Here is a 14,448-nt window from a genome sequence, read left to right as displayed (position 1 = left end):
CAAGCAGGGTGGGACTTGACGTAGAGACCATGGAAGAGGGCTCCTTACTGACTGGCTCTCTTCAGGATTGCTCAGCCTGCTTTCTTATACAGCCCAGAACCACCTGCTCAGGGTTGGCACCACTCACAATGGTCTGGGCCCTCCCACGTTAATCATTAATCAAGAAAATGCCTCATCGACTTGTCTAGTGGCTGATCATATGAAGGCATTTTCTCAGTTGAGGTTCCCTTCTCTTGGAAGACTAGCTTAAGACAAGTTGACAAAAATCTAACCAACAGAGAGATCAAGCCTCCAACATGTGAACTTTGGAGGGAGACAGAGGCAAACTACAGCAATTTTAATCCTTTGAGGTTGTAAAATTGTGTGCCATTTTCTACTTTCATTTATTGACGTTATTTGAAGAGGTTCAGTGTTTCTCGAGCTTCCTTGTTTAGTCATGAATATCAATAATAGCAATAACTAGTATTTACTTAGTGCTTACTAGATGTCAGGTACTACTGTCAGTACTTTATGTAGGTGATTGCACTTCATCCTCACAAACAAAATTGTTTACATGCAACTGTGTGGAATATGGAGATTTGACACAGCAAGTATGGATGGTGAACTAAGAGTTGGTATTTTAAAAATAAATATACAAGGTTTTCTGATAAAGTTCAATATTACATTCAATTTTACAGGATATTTCTTTCAATTCCTAGCATCATTACCTTAATTTACAAACAAGTTATACATTTTTCTATTTTTCTTTACAGCTTCAGGATTTTATCATTGTCAAAATTCTTGACTTTCCACTGATGGCACCTTCAGCTCCTTTAGTTACCCAGGTTATAACTTCTTTGATAACACTTGGCAGTATTATTTCCCTTCATATCTAAACTTAGATACATTATAATACCTAAGGCAATATTATTCATATATCCCTTCATTTTTAATATCTCTGAATTTTTATTTAAAATTATTCTAAATAGCATCAATAATATTATTTTGATTCTATATTGTTTTCTCAAGTCTGAGGACACTCTAAAGAACTTGGCACTCAAAATTGAATAAAACTGAAGTAACTAACTCTAAAATATCAATAACATATGCTAATGATTTACTTCTGCTTATGCCATAGCCAACAAACTTGGATTTGCCACATGTCATACTCAATAGCACCTGTGAGAGGTGTGTGGTGATGACGCAGTCCATAAATTCATTTAGAAACTGAAGAACTTTCCATCTAGTGATTTAACTATCTTCTAGAAGTTTACTTTGTAATTTCAGTGTATTTATTATATTCCTTTAAATGATTTGCTAAATCTTTTTCAGACTTTAATTGTTGTCCATTAAAATATTAAGAACACAATTGTTTCTAGAAATGGAAAAAATCAGTCTGAATAAATTTAAAACATTAGAAAATTTTCTTTATAGACTAATGTTTCAACACACAAATATGTTAAACATGGTCTTAAGTATTAATATATTTGTATAATCAGAACTTTGATATACTTACCTTTAAAAGGTAAGATAGAAATGTATAATTTATAGTTAAAAAATAAATATCCCTTTTAAGAAGAAAACACTATTTATTTACTTTCTCATATTATAAGACTAAAATGAAGTAACTATATAAAATATAATCACAATCCTTAATACCTCAAATGTCCTAACTTTGTAAATCCCACAAAGCTAGTAAAGGCTGATATACCCATACAAATGTCCAGTGAGAACAGTAATGCTTAACTTTCATGGCTCATTTAATGTGAGCTATGGTACTCAGGTACAGAAGGCCAATTAAAAATGAAGAGTTATGAAGTGTTTGCCAGCCTCATGAATTAGGACAGACCCAGTACACTCTATTGCCATTTGGCACCTAATGCTAATCTAAATCATCCAACCTACTAGAGACCTTATAAAGTAAATCCAATTCTTCTAACTCAATTCTTAGAAAATTACCCCTGTAGGAGGATTCAATATTTCTCACTAGACTTTATTCTTTTTGTAGTTGTTATTTCAAAAGTCTTTTTCCCTCACTATATTAGCTAATTTAATATTTAAGAAAAACTATATTTGACAAGGCCACAGTTTTCTAATCAATCAGAAGAGTGTTAGTCAATAATGACGTAAGACACTATCAATATCTGAATTCTCTTTTATCTCATTGTTATCAGCCCTGGTTTTTGAAAGAGATACACAGAGTAGATAATCCAGGCAAATATACACCTAACAGTAAAGTATAAGTCCTTTTGCTTTAACCTCAGTTGAGACAAAAATATGAAACTTGCAAGTATGGAGAAGTTTGATACAGATGCTCAAATGTGAAGTTTCCAAAGAAAATGCCAATAGCAACAACTCTGGCCAAAGACAAAGACGACAAACTTTGGGTTAAGGTATACAGAGAGTGATTGTGTCTTGAGCTAGTGCTTTAAACCTCCACTTCTCCAAAGGAGAAGACCATACATGTGGAAAGTATCTCTTCTGCCCTCTAAAGCCTTAGAATGGATGTTCCCAATGTTCCTTAAACTATCAATTCTCTAAAGATGAAAATTTCATTAGTAACTTAAGAGTCATAGAGCAACTATGTCAGCAGAATACAGGTGGCAGTGTTGATCTTCATAGCCATATATTCTCAACCCAGCATGGTGAGCCATGCTGAAAAGAGAAGGGGCAGCCTGGGGCCATTTTAGCTAAGAGAGTAATAAATATCCCGAAAGGGATTGAAATAAGAGTAGTTTCCTCATGGAACTCACCACTATGAGCAATTTAGAGATAGAAACAGGTAAGTTCCAAGGGAAATTAAAAATGGGCAGGGGAGGTAGGGCAAGAGGTCTGTGAGGCTATAATTTAGTATTAGAATATTTGCCTAGCATTGTGAGGACTGGGCTTTCATACTCAGTACCAGAAAATGAGAAATAATAATAATAACAAATGCTCAAAACAAAACCACATCTCCAATACACACACTGAGATACAAAGAGGAGAAAATCTTCAGCCTAGAATACCTGCAATTCCCCTAAAGTTTTACCAGACAGATCCCCCACCTCCACCCCACCATGAGAGATTGTTATAGCTTAAGTCATTTTTTTCTCTTCTGCCTTCCTTTCCCTTCCCATCAGATGATTCTAATGAGTGTGAGAGTAGATTAAACGAGATGGACATTAGTTTGTTTCAGCTCCTATATCAAAATACACAGAATAAAAATAACAAATATAGATATTTTTCCACACTTCCAAAAGCCAAGAAGTCCAAAACTAAAGTGCCAGAGGAATCAGTGACTGGTTAGAGCTCACTTCCTGGTTCATGGAACAGCACATTTATTTACTCTGAGTTCTCACAAGGTTGCAGGGCCAAGAATCTTTTGTGCCTATCTGGAATCTTTTGTATAAGGGCCCTAATTCCATCCATGAGAACTTTATATTCTGACACAATCCTCCCCTAAATGTCACACCTTCTAGTGTCTTTAATTTGAACGTTGATGTGTGCATATGAATCTGGGAGAAGACACAAGCATTCAGATAGTAGCAGGGACAACAGAAAGGAACTGTGAACATAACCTCACCTGTAAACATTCTTACCTGCTGTCTCCATGAAGATGGGTACAAACTGCCAGCAGCTGACTTCTCCAAGAAAGAGGAAGATTCAACTATAAATGAAGATTACAATAATGAACACTATATAGACTGAGTTAACACCCTAGTCTAGGACTTTGAGAACCAGGGCTCTAAGATTGTTGTTGTCAGTAAGAAGAAATACCTTCGGCCTGTCAGGATTCCAGGGTCAGGGAAAGAGTACTCCCCTTCTGAATAAATTTCAAATATCATGAAAGATAGGCATAAAATTTTACTTTGATTCCATGAGTTACATATGTAATTACCTGACTTTCCCAAATGAGCCAAGTCATCTATAGCTCATGAATCTTACTTGTGTGTGACAGTCAGGCCAAGGCAGCCAAGTCATTCTTTAAGGATAGCGTTTCTTGATTATCACTATTCCATTTTGTTAATGGTACTAACTTACTAAGAGGAGAAAAATACCTCCACAAAAACATAATGCATCTAACACAATCTTTTCAGACTCATTCATTCCCAGGGCAGGTATGATACATCCACAGTACCTACTTTTGGCCTACTCCCAGGAAACGTGCATCAAATTGTCTTATTTAAAAACTAATTGGGACATAACATGCCAAATAAATGCCACAGATTCATCAAAGGACAACCCAATAGATAATGGGTTTTAATCTCTCTGAGCATTGTGCAAAAGAGCTTCACTACTGAAGCCATCAGTTGGCAGTAGTCTTGACTTTGATTCAGACAGTACGCTGTTTCAAGGGGTGCAGTGAGAAGAGATCAGGATGTATGCCCATAAGAGGAACTTAAAGGGCATTGGTGTCATAGAATATGATTCAAAGAGGAGATAAACGATGAGAAACAAGCAAACAATGACCAAAAAAAAACAAAAAACAAAAACAAAAAAACAAAACAGATGTAGTAGTCCTCTCCATTTGACTAAATCAAATAAAAATTAACCAGTTTTATTGGTGATCAGGTTCAAATTACAAGTTTAAGGATTCTCAAAGGGGAAGTTAATAGTGAATCCAGTGGCTGAAGAAATGCCTCAGTAGTTAAAAGAACTTGCTGCTCCAGTAGAGCACCCAAATTCAATTCCCAGCGCCAACAATGGGTGGATCACAACTGCCCCTAACTCGAGCTCCAGGAGAACTGATTCCTTTTTCTGCCCCTGCCCCAAGAACCCACGTGCACATATACATAACTAAGTAATAAAATAAACATTTTAAAAAGGAATCTGTTAGTTTCTATCACATACAACATTCCTAGGCAGCCAACTATCTTCACTATACATGTGAAGTTTTGCTTCAAGAATACAAGGACCTGCTGACCTTAGTTATTAATTTGCTAATACCTGGTCTAACATCAATCTTAGAAAACTATGATTTCAAGTCAAAGTATCCATCATCCAGCAACCATCATCACAGCATTCTTACAGTCCTGAGCAATGTTTCTTGTGGCCCTGATCATCCTGAACAGAGAAACAGCCAAGTCCACACAGGAAATGACTCCCCATTAAACACATAAGATGAGACAACCCTGCTGCCCCTGGGGGTTGTACGTTTCTCTAGACTCACCATTACAGAGTGTAAAGTAAAGTTGGAGTTCTCCTTACCTACTCAAAATTAGGAAGTTAGTCTCTTGTGGATGGATATTTCACTATTAAATATAAGGATAATAATCATCACTAATCCAATACCTAAGATTAAATGATATGAAGGCCATGGTTTCTAAGGAGACATTCCTAGAAAACAATTAGCTTTCTTTTCATTGGCTATAGACTAGCAAATAGCTTAGATAGATTCTGGCTTAAACACTTTCTTTACTTACCTCCTAAATGTAAACACCCCTGAAGGAAATATGGTTTTGCTTTAATATTGGTATTTAGCTCAGACTACATATTAGAATCACCTGAGGAAAACTTAGACCATAGGCTCTGATTTATTGATTTAATTGGTTTGGAGTAGAATCTCCACAATGCTTTATAAACAACAATAAAAAAAAAAGCATTGTGACAGAGGTGATTGGGGCACATAAAGTTATTACACTGGGACATAAAATTGAATCTGTTGCCATCTATGTGAAATAAATGTAGAGAGATGACCTCCATGACCATGTTTATGATATACGGAAAAAGAAGGCACACAAGACTAGGAAGGAATCCAAAGGCTGTGGGTGCTACTACACCCAGAACCAACTCTGACTGATCCTGATGAAGGAGCAAGAATGTTGGGAAGAGGGGCTCCACGCAGAGCCGGTTAGGAACAAAGTAGGTGTTAGAAAACTGGTCCTGAACATCTGTTTATCATGCTGACATCTTTCTGAAAGTAGTACAGACATGTGTGACCAGCCCAGACCTTAGCGCAGTCCTTAGTCAACAGCTACTGTCTCTACTTCAGATGGGGAAAAATTTCAGGGAAATAATAAGTTATGCTGCAAAGGTCTCACAGCATTCTCTGTCACTCCAGCTGGGCAAATAATAACAAGTTAACTTTAAGTGGTACCTTCATCTCAAAGAGAATAGCACACATTTCCGTGTGCAAAAAGGTGACAAGAATCACTCACTCCTTTCTCCTGCAGGTGTTACTTGGGCCCACAGATTTAACCGGAGGCAAAAGAGTTGGCGACAAATCCCAATTCTGCATCTCAGTTTCAAAAATTATGGCACTAATAAAATGACAAAGAAAAAAGTGTTTTTAAAAATCCTTTCAGAGTTCTGTAAATATGTGCTGAATAATTATTTCTTTTTAAAATGTAGCTAAACTAGGGAGAGGTGGAAATGATGTAAATACAGTAATCATGTCTGAAATTCTCAAAAAAAGAGATTAAAACTAATAAATGTAGATGTTTTCTAAAATGGAGTTAAACCATTATCCCCCCCCCCAAAAAAAAAAAAAAAAAAACGAGAGAATTAAAACTGGCTCTCTAAGAGTACAGTCTATTTGGTTCAAAAGCACAGCACTGGAGAAATACGTTTCAAAATAAACGGCTCCCATAAATCCAAAAGCAAACATTTACCCCTCTGGAAATTTCTTTGCTAGAATGGCTGTCCCTAAGGACACCAGTGCTAGGAGAACATGATGGTAGCATGTTACAGATTACATGGCTCAGATGTGCACATTTCTTTTCCTTTTCTAAGAAATTGGAGCTCTGGTTTAAATTATTTAGCAACCAAATGAAAATAAGCAAAACTACGAGATCACAATGCCTCTGGATGGCATTAGCAGCCAAGACTAATAGGCGGGACGTACAGATTACTGCCCCGGGGTAAGGTTCAAGTCCATCTGCTCCTCCAATTTGATTTCTTGGAGCAATTCGAACTGCTAATTAACCATGAAAAGTTGTGCTGTGAGCCTTTCACCTCATGCTCATCTGCAAGAGTAAACGTTCTCACGGTGCACTGGGAGCCGTGTATGTATAATCAGCTGCCATTTCGGCGGTCACCTACCGTCCTAGAGAGCAGAGGTCAAGCTGACTGTTCACCTCTTAAAGAAGAAACTCTCTTTTTGTACTTTTTTCCCTAGCCGATTTATGCAAACACTCCACTAGTCTGCTCGGGGTGATTCGCTCTGTTTCTGTCACAGACCTCAGCTAGTTAGATGAGGTGACCCCGGAAGAGATCAAAACTGACTCCTACCTCAGTACAGACTGAGTCAAAGCTGCGCTGTCTGATAAAGACCACAGGCCCCAGAACCAAAGCCTCTCGCTGTTTCTTGGGACTTCGCAAACTAGATTTTTACTATATCACCCAGGGAGCTTTGGAAAAATGATATCTGGGTCCTATCCCATAGAGATTCTGAATTAATTGGTCTGGGGATAAGCTTGTGTATTTTGGGGAGTTTTAAAACTTCACCCAGCTGATTCGAATGTGAAGCCAAGGGTGAAAAGCAGTGGCTAAAAGGGAGGTTCTCGTTAGTTCTGGTTCTCACGTGCTGCAGGAATCGGAACAGTTGCCTTCAATACAGACAACACACTTATGACTAAAAGACCCTCTGAAGGCTGGTCCTTGTGATGCTGTTCTTCCACACCGCCCCTAGTCAGACACATTTTCTGCTTTTGTATTCACACTCTTCCAGTTCCCCCTGGAAAACTCCCAATTGCTATCAACTAAATCACAGAGTCCTTAACAGCTTACTCCTCACCTTCTCCCTCTGAAACCTCATCATCCCGGGAAAACACACGTCTTTGTTACTTTCCCAAATGGGTACCCTATCCAGTTAACACTAACACAATAGCAGCCCGTGGGAGACTGCCATGGGGTCCCCTGAAAACCTTGCAAGATCCCTCTTCTTTTCCAACACCCAAAGGCCCCAGGACATTCTTTCTCTTTGCTGAAGGTTTCTGCCCTGACTCATTGTTACCCACCTACCACTATACCCAAAACTTTTGAAGCTTTAGTAGCATCCTTCTAGTTCCTTGACCTGTCCGCCTACAATTGCATTGTCTGGCAGCTCACTCATCCCACATCCTCCTATGATCTTCAATCAGAGAACCGCTTCTCAAACTTCAGCCAGGACCATATTGCCTGAAGGCTTGTTTAAAGGTAAGTTTGGACAACACCTTCCAAGTTCAGGAGACAGCAGCATGGCATGAAACACCAACAGCTGCCCTTGGTGATTACCAGTAACAGAGCGCTCTCTCTCAACAATGAGGATATTGTTGGGTTTCCTTTGTCCCAGATACAAGTTGTTTGTTTGTTTGTTTTTGTTTGTTTCACTGGGAAATCTTCTTTTGTCATTAGGGCACTGACTCCTCACTAGTGCCAATTTCTCAGTACCCTTTTGGATTCATTTCACCTTCTCCAGACATTTTGTATGTGAATATACTCTCCAAGTTATTTTATCCAGTTCTATGACTCTTAGTTTTGATCTCCAAAAGTTATTAAAAGTTTGAGATATATCTTTCCTTTTATAGAAACACTAAGCAAGAGAAATTGTTTTAGATAACTTTTATATTACTACATATGCATTTAAAACAAAATGCTGAAGATGCTTACTATTCTCACAGATGTAACAAATGCCTTGCTTTGTACTTTTGTGCAAAGAAACAAATTTAATTGAAAACTGAGACAATTTAATAAAATTTTATTTTATTATGTTCAAATCAAGGTCTCACTTTGTACCCAAGCTAGCCTAGTAAGTACTCATGAGCCTCCTGCCTCAACCTTCTGAATACAGGGACAACAGACATGTGTCAGTACATGTGACTTATATTTTACAATTGAAATGTGACAAAAAAAAAACTTAGACATTGTGTGTTTCACTTTTCAATACATTTCTTTTTCAAGTTTCTCTTCCATAACAGACCCATATTCTCTGGTTGTGCTTCCAACATATTTATCAATCCCACTAAGCTGTCTACAATTAATTGTTAAACCAAACACTGATGTAAAGGGGCTGATAAATTGAACACATTTAGCATGTGTGTTTTCATAATCAGAGGCTTTACCAGGAAGGCTTACAGAAGTTACATATCTTCTCCAGAAATAAGTACATTATATACACAAAATATTTCATAGACTGCTTCTTAAGAACATTCTAAATGCAGAACTCTGCAAATGGGCACTCAATTTTATGTCCATTATTATCTAGAGGTACATGGAATTCATTTTTAAACATATGATTAAACAGAAGATATACAAACATTACCACTTATCCAGTCTGTAAAGATGACTGAGTACTGATCCAGTTACTTTATATATCACAACCTTGCTGTGAAAAATATAGTACTTCTAAAATGACTAAAACAACCCAGAGAGATTAAATCACACAGATAATACTATTCAATTGACAAAATTGTGTTTGATGTTCTTTCCATCACATTATTCTGATGCAACTTCTCTAGAACTACGTAGTCATCTACCATAATCTGAACTAATATCCACTGGCTTTTGTGACATTATCTGAACTATTTAACATTACCAAATTATTCTACACAATACACTTGTTTCATTAAATATAGTCACAAGCTACATGGGACCATCTATGATAGTGGTACCATAACATCATACCACTTAATGATATCATATCAGTCACAGTTTTGCAATTATACTCTGAAATGAATACACAGTGATAAAATCACATAACTCTGTTTCTCAGGTCACACCAAATATCCAGGAAACACATGAACAGAATGAATTAGAGCTCAGAGTGTATCAATTTTTTCATCCCTAATTCCAGAAGTATTTGACACCTACTAAAAGTATTCCTATGGGTTGTTACAGTTTATATGTCTCCATTATCTGTCCCCTGCCCCAAGTTCCAAAAGCGTACCCAGCATGAAGACACTGAAAGTGCATTAGAAGAGGTCACAAATTCACTTCAGAATTTCAGCAGTTACTCACAAATAAACTTTGCCTTTTTAAAAAATGTATTTCTAGTGCTGCTCATTTTCATTCTCAGGGTCACTACATTATGAAAACTCAGTGTTTAGCACAGCACATGGGGTTACATCTTTAATCTGTTCACCAGTAAACCACCTCTCGATTGTCTCATGAACACTATACTCTGAGCCAACTGATTATCAGGGAACAAATAACATGGCCTAGGGTACAATAAAATTATCTAGCTAGCAAGCTCCCAGCATTCACCTACTAACATGAACCGTAATGTTTATCTTTAAGGTTTTTGGTGACACAAACAACAGCCTAGATTTCAAACTTTCCCCAACTTATTCATATGCAAGGATAATAAATACATGCCTAACATCTTTGTTTTGTCTCCTGTTTCTTCAGTAAAATACTCTTTACACTTTTGAGGTCTATCCCAATGGAGCCTCCCCAAAGGCCACACAATACTGGAAATGTCCCATGTAGAAAAAAACCCTATGGTTTTGTTTTAAGCACAGGACTCTTTCTTAGATTTGTGGGAAGAAACTATAAAACAGTCAACAAAAATAAAACAAATAAAAACACTCTCTATATAAGCAACAAGGGAGAAAAGATTTATTTGACTCATAATTGAGAGCAAAGAACAGATATTTATTCATATGTGCCAGCACTTAGCTGACTTTCTCTATGGTTATAAAGCACATGATATTCTACATAAGGAATGATGCCACCCACAGTGAGAGGTTCTTCCCACTTCAATTAATACAATCAAGATAAAGTCCCATAGGTACACCAACAGACAAACCTAGTCTAGACAATTTCTCATTAAGACTCCCTTCCCATATGTTTCTAGATTGTGTCAGGTGACAATTAAAACCAACAGTCACAACTAGCATCTCTTATCAACTTGACAGCTAAACACATCACTCTTAAACCATAGTGTTCAATCCCTTGTCCACAGAGTCTCACGTTTATCTCATAATGTAAAATACAGTTCAGCTTTAAGAGTTTTCAAGTCTTTAAAGACTCCAACATTTTCAAAGTCCAGATTTTATCTTAACGGTGAGCTTCTGTAAAATCAAATCCATCACTGAGTCTCCCCAGGTAATTCTAGATAGAGTAAAGTTGACAATTAAAACCAGCCATCACATCGAGTGATGACACTTGTTACGTAAACATAACAATTCGAATTCTCTTAATCCCTCCTCCTCAGCTGTTAGTTTCACAGGAATCTGCTGTTTTGCAGCTTTAATACATTCATAACGCAGTGCTATCAGACATAAATCATTAGCTTACATACTTCATTACAATTAGCAGCAGCCATGAGTAAAATGCTTCACTATCTACACTGCAGTCAGACTGGGTCTGACAACTTTCTGAACTTGGGAAAAATTCACGCTGTAGGACTATTTAAGACTATAGATGGTGTGCTTATAGCCTCATAAGCTCATCCTATGTTGATACAGCTTAATACACTCTACCTTAAATATGCTCAGAACATTTGGGCAACATCTAACACAAAGCCTATTTTGTAATAAAGTGTTGAACAGCTCATGTAGTTTATTGAAAACCTTTATCTTAAAAAAAATGCTAGTGCTCCGGAGTAGATGACCAACAGAAAATGAACACAATGGCATCTTTAGAAGTTCCTTGTCTCATAATGCCACGTCAAGGCTCTTCCTTTTTATTTTTCTATCTTATTATTTTCTTTTATTTTATTTATATTTTTCTTCTCTCTTTTTACCCTACATGTCTCATGCTTACATGTTACGGCTTCCAGTTTAGAGTTTTTATAGAATTCCTGAGTGTGTGAACAAGTGGGACTCTGTTTCTTGTGCCTTCTCTTGAATTCTTTTTTTCCTTTGTTTTGTCTAATTCTGATGTGATAGTTCTTGTTTTGTCTTATTTTATTTTATTATTACCTTTGGGAGCCTGCTTGTTTTCTAATGAGAGACAGAAAGGGGGTAGTATAGATGGGAGATGAGGTAGGGAGGAGCTGGGAGGAGAAACTGTAATCAGGACATACTACGGGAGAAAAAAAATTTTTCAAAAAAGGGGAAAAAGTGCTAAAAACTTAGTTCAAAGTAGAGTGTGGGTTGTTTCTCTGGGAGCTGTGGCTCCTGAAGCTGCCCACCACTGAGAGAGTGAGAGAGAACGTATAAAATTATCCTGACGAAGATTAAAATTCAAACATTTGAGTTCAGTTTCTACACAGCTTGTATGGCTTTCAGACCACAGTGAGATCAAAAGACCACAAACTAAATCATCAAAAGTCAAGGACCACATTTACTCACAACACACTGTAATATAAACTAATTCAGGCAACAGACAGCATTCACGGATTTTTTTTCTTGATACGTAGAAAATTCATTAAAAATTCTCCATATGAAAAATAACATTTCAATAAGAAATAAGAGCCAAGGCTCATAAGTGAGCCATCTCCTTCTCCAAAAGAATGAACAAGTGTTTGTTCAATGCTAAGAATTTGAAAAGTACATATTTGTACAAAAAAGATTAAAATAAGTTGTAATTTAAGAATCCCCCAAAGGGCTTATTTCCTAAAATTCACTTTTACATATTTATTTTGACTTTAATTACAGAATAGAAATGCCACTGTATTTATAATTTGTTTCTGTTTTCTCACTTCCTATGTCACTAAACATTTCTCCAAAACATCCTGGAGACATATTAAAATGAACAAATCCTTTGGAGAATATTTAGAAAATATTATAAAGCAATATTCAAATGACTTTGTACAACACACAGATTTTAGAACATAAGGGACTCCCTCCAGGGAGTAGAGACAAAGGCTTTGTCCTCTGAAACACTCCCCCAGTCTTTTTATAACCCTCCCACTGACAGCTATTCTCTTCGACTTCTGCTCCAGATACAATTTTTCTGAGCAGATGTTATATAATCCTTGCAAAATTTTGTTATTTAATATTGCTATTTTCAGAAAATTTCCTCTTCAGACTTCAAAAAATGAGCATTTCATAAATTAAATATATACAATAAATTACCAAGATTTTCTTAACTTTATCAGAAAAAAATAAATATTAATTATGTAAATATGGATTAAAGTCTTCAGTTCACTTTTCTTTATACAGTTCTGGCTACAGTACTCAAGCTGTCGACCAGAAAACACTTCCCATTCTTATTATACAGACCATCTCAAGATTATGTTTTGTAGGCACAGGGTCAACACTCTGTGATTCTCAGTCATCAAGTAAATTAAAAATTATTAAAAATCTATGCTGTAAACAGTCATCTTTTTCTCCAAAAGTTATAATTTTATGTATATATTTTAAAAGAAAAGGATTATAAGATAGCTTAAGGTTATATCTGCCTTATGAGATATTATAAAATGTTAAAACAAGAGAAAAGTTCAGAGGCAGGAGAGAGGGCACAGTCATTAGGATTGTGAATTACTCTTGCTGAGGACAAGAGTTAGGTTAACCACCACTTCTAACTCCAGATCTAAGGGATTCAAATCCCTGGTGGTCACACACACACACACACACACACACACACACACACACACACACACACAAACACAAACACATAAACAAAACAATAAAAATAAATCTTTTTGCGATTATGATACAAGATACAAAATTCCTCAGGACCATGAATGTCATGAGTTTACAAACATAAATGACTTCCCATTGCATCATGGATCCTGTCCACATATCCTTCTGGGTGTGGCTATGCACAGCAGATAAGAGACATCAGGCCCTAGGTAGCTTGGGAAACTCCTCTTCAGATCACCTTTCGCTCCAGCCGAGATGAGAACTTTAGCCTCTTGCCAGAGGACGCACTTCTGTGTTCATTGTTTTGTTTACAGATTTTATAGGAAAATCTATAAAATTTTCTTTAAAAAAATTCTTAGAAGAGCCAGGTTGTAGATATATATTCATAAGCTGAAACCGTACAGTGCATCTTGAATCTTTACATGCCTGGAATTTTCTAGATTCATTTATTTTCTTATATATAGAATAACCATCATTCTAAAAACTCCAACATACTGAATACAACTCTTTCAATTAAAAAGCAGCAAAAGATCAATCTAAAGCTTTCTTTCCCAAGACACAGCAAGGCAGATGAAGATGATGATGAAGAAGAAGAGGAGGAGGAGGACAAGGAAGAGGAGGAAGAGAAGGAAGAAGAAGAACTTGATTCTCTCTACATCCTACTAATTTACTTGGCAATTTAAAACTTAGTGGTCCATCTCTAAACATCAAAGATGTTTATCAGGATGTTGTGCACTTAATTGTAACTTTACTCTGTTATTATTGAAAGCTGTCTGTGGTGGTATTGTGTTCCCCCAAAATATTGTGCACCCTAATAAAATTATCTGGGGTCAGAGAACAGAACAGCCACCAGATACAGAGGCTAGAAAATGGTGGCACTCACACCTTTAATCCTAGCATTCCAGAGACAGAGATCTACCTGGATCTCTGTGTGTTCAAGGATACAGCCAAGCATGGTAACTCATGCCTTTAATCCCAGAAAGTGAGCCTTTAATCCCAGGGAGTGATGGCAGAAAGCAGAAATGTATATAAGGCATGA

At 36.7% G+C, this 14,448-nt stretch overlaps 1 non-coding gene across 1 annotated transcript; it reads left to right on the top strand.

Moving 5' to 3' along the window:
* The first annotated feature begins 10,302 nt into the window (after window positions 1-10,302).
* On the top strand, window positions 10,303-10,438 carry LOC128111360 (small nucleolar RNA SNORA18). The gene has a single exon (XR_008218607.1). It is a non-coding gene; the product is annotated as a small nucleolar RNA SNORA18 (small nucleolar RNA).
* Window positions 10,439-14,448: the final 4,010 nt, after the last annotated feature.

Source organism: Peromyscus californicus, unplaced genomic scaffold (assembly GCF_007827085.1).
Source record: "Peromyscus californicus insignis strain IS unplaced genomic scaffold, ASM782708v3 Scaffold_15__1_contigs__length_86483966, whole genome shotgun sequence".
Lineage (NCBI taxonomy): Eukaryota > Metazoa > Chordata > Mammalia > Rodentia > Cricetidae > Peromyscus > Peromyscus californicus.
The sequence above is the reverse complement of the archived record's forward strand: the minus strand, read 5'-3'. Positions and strand labels throughout refer to the sequence as shown.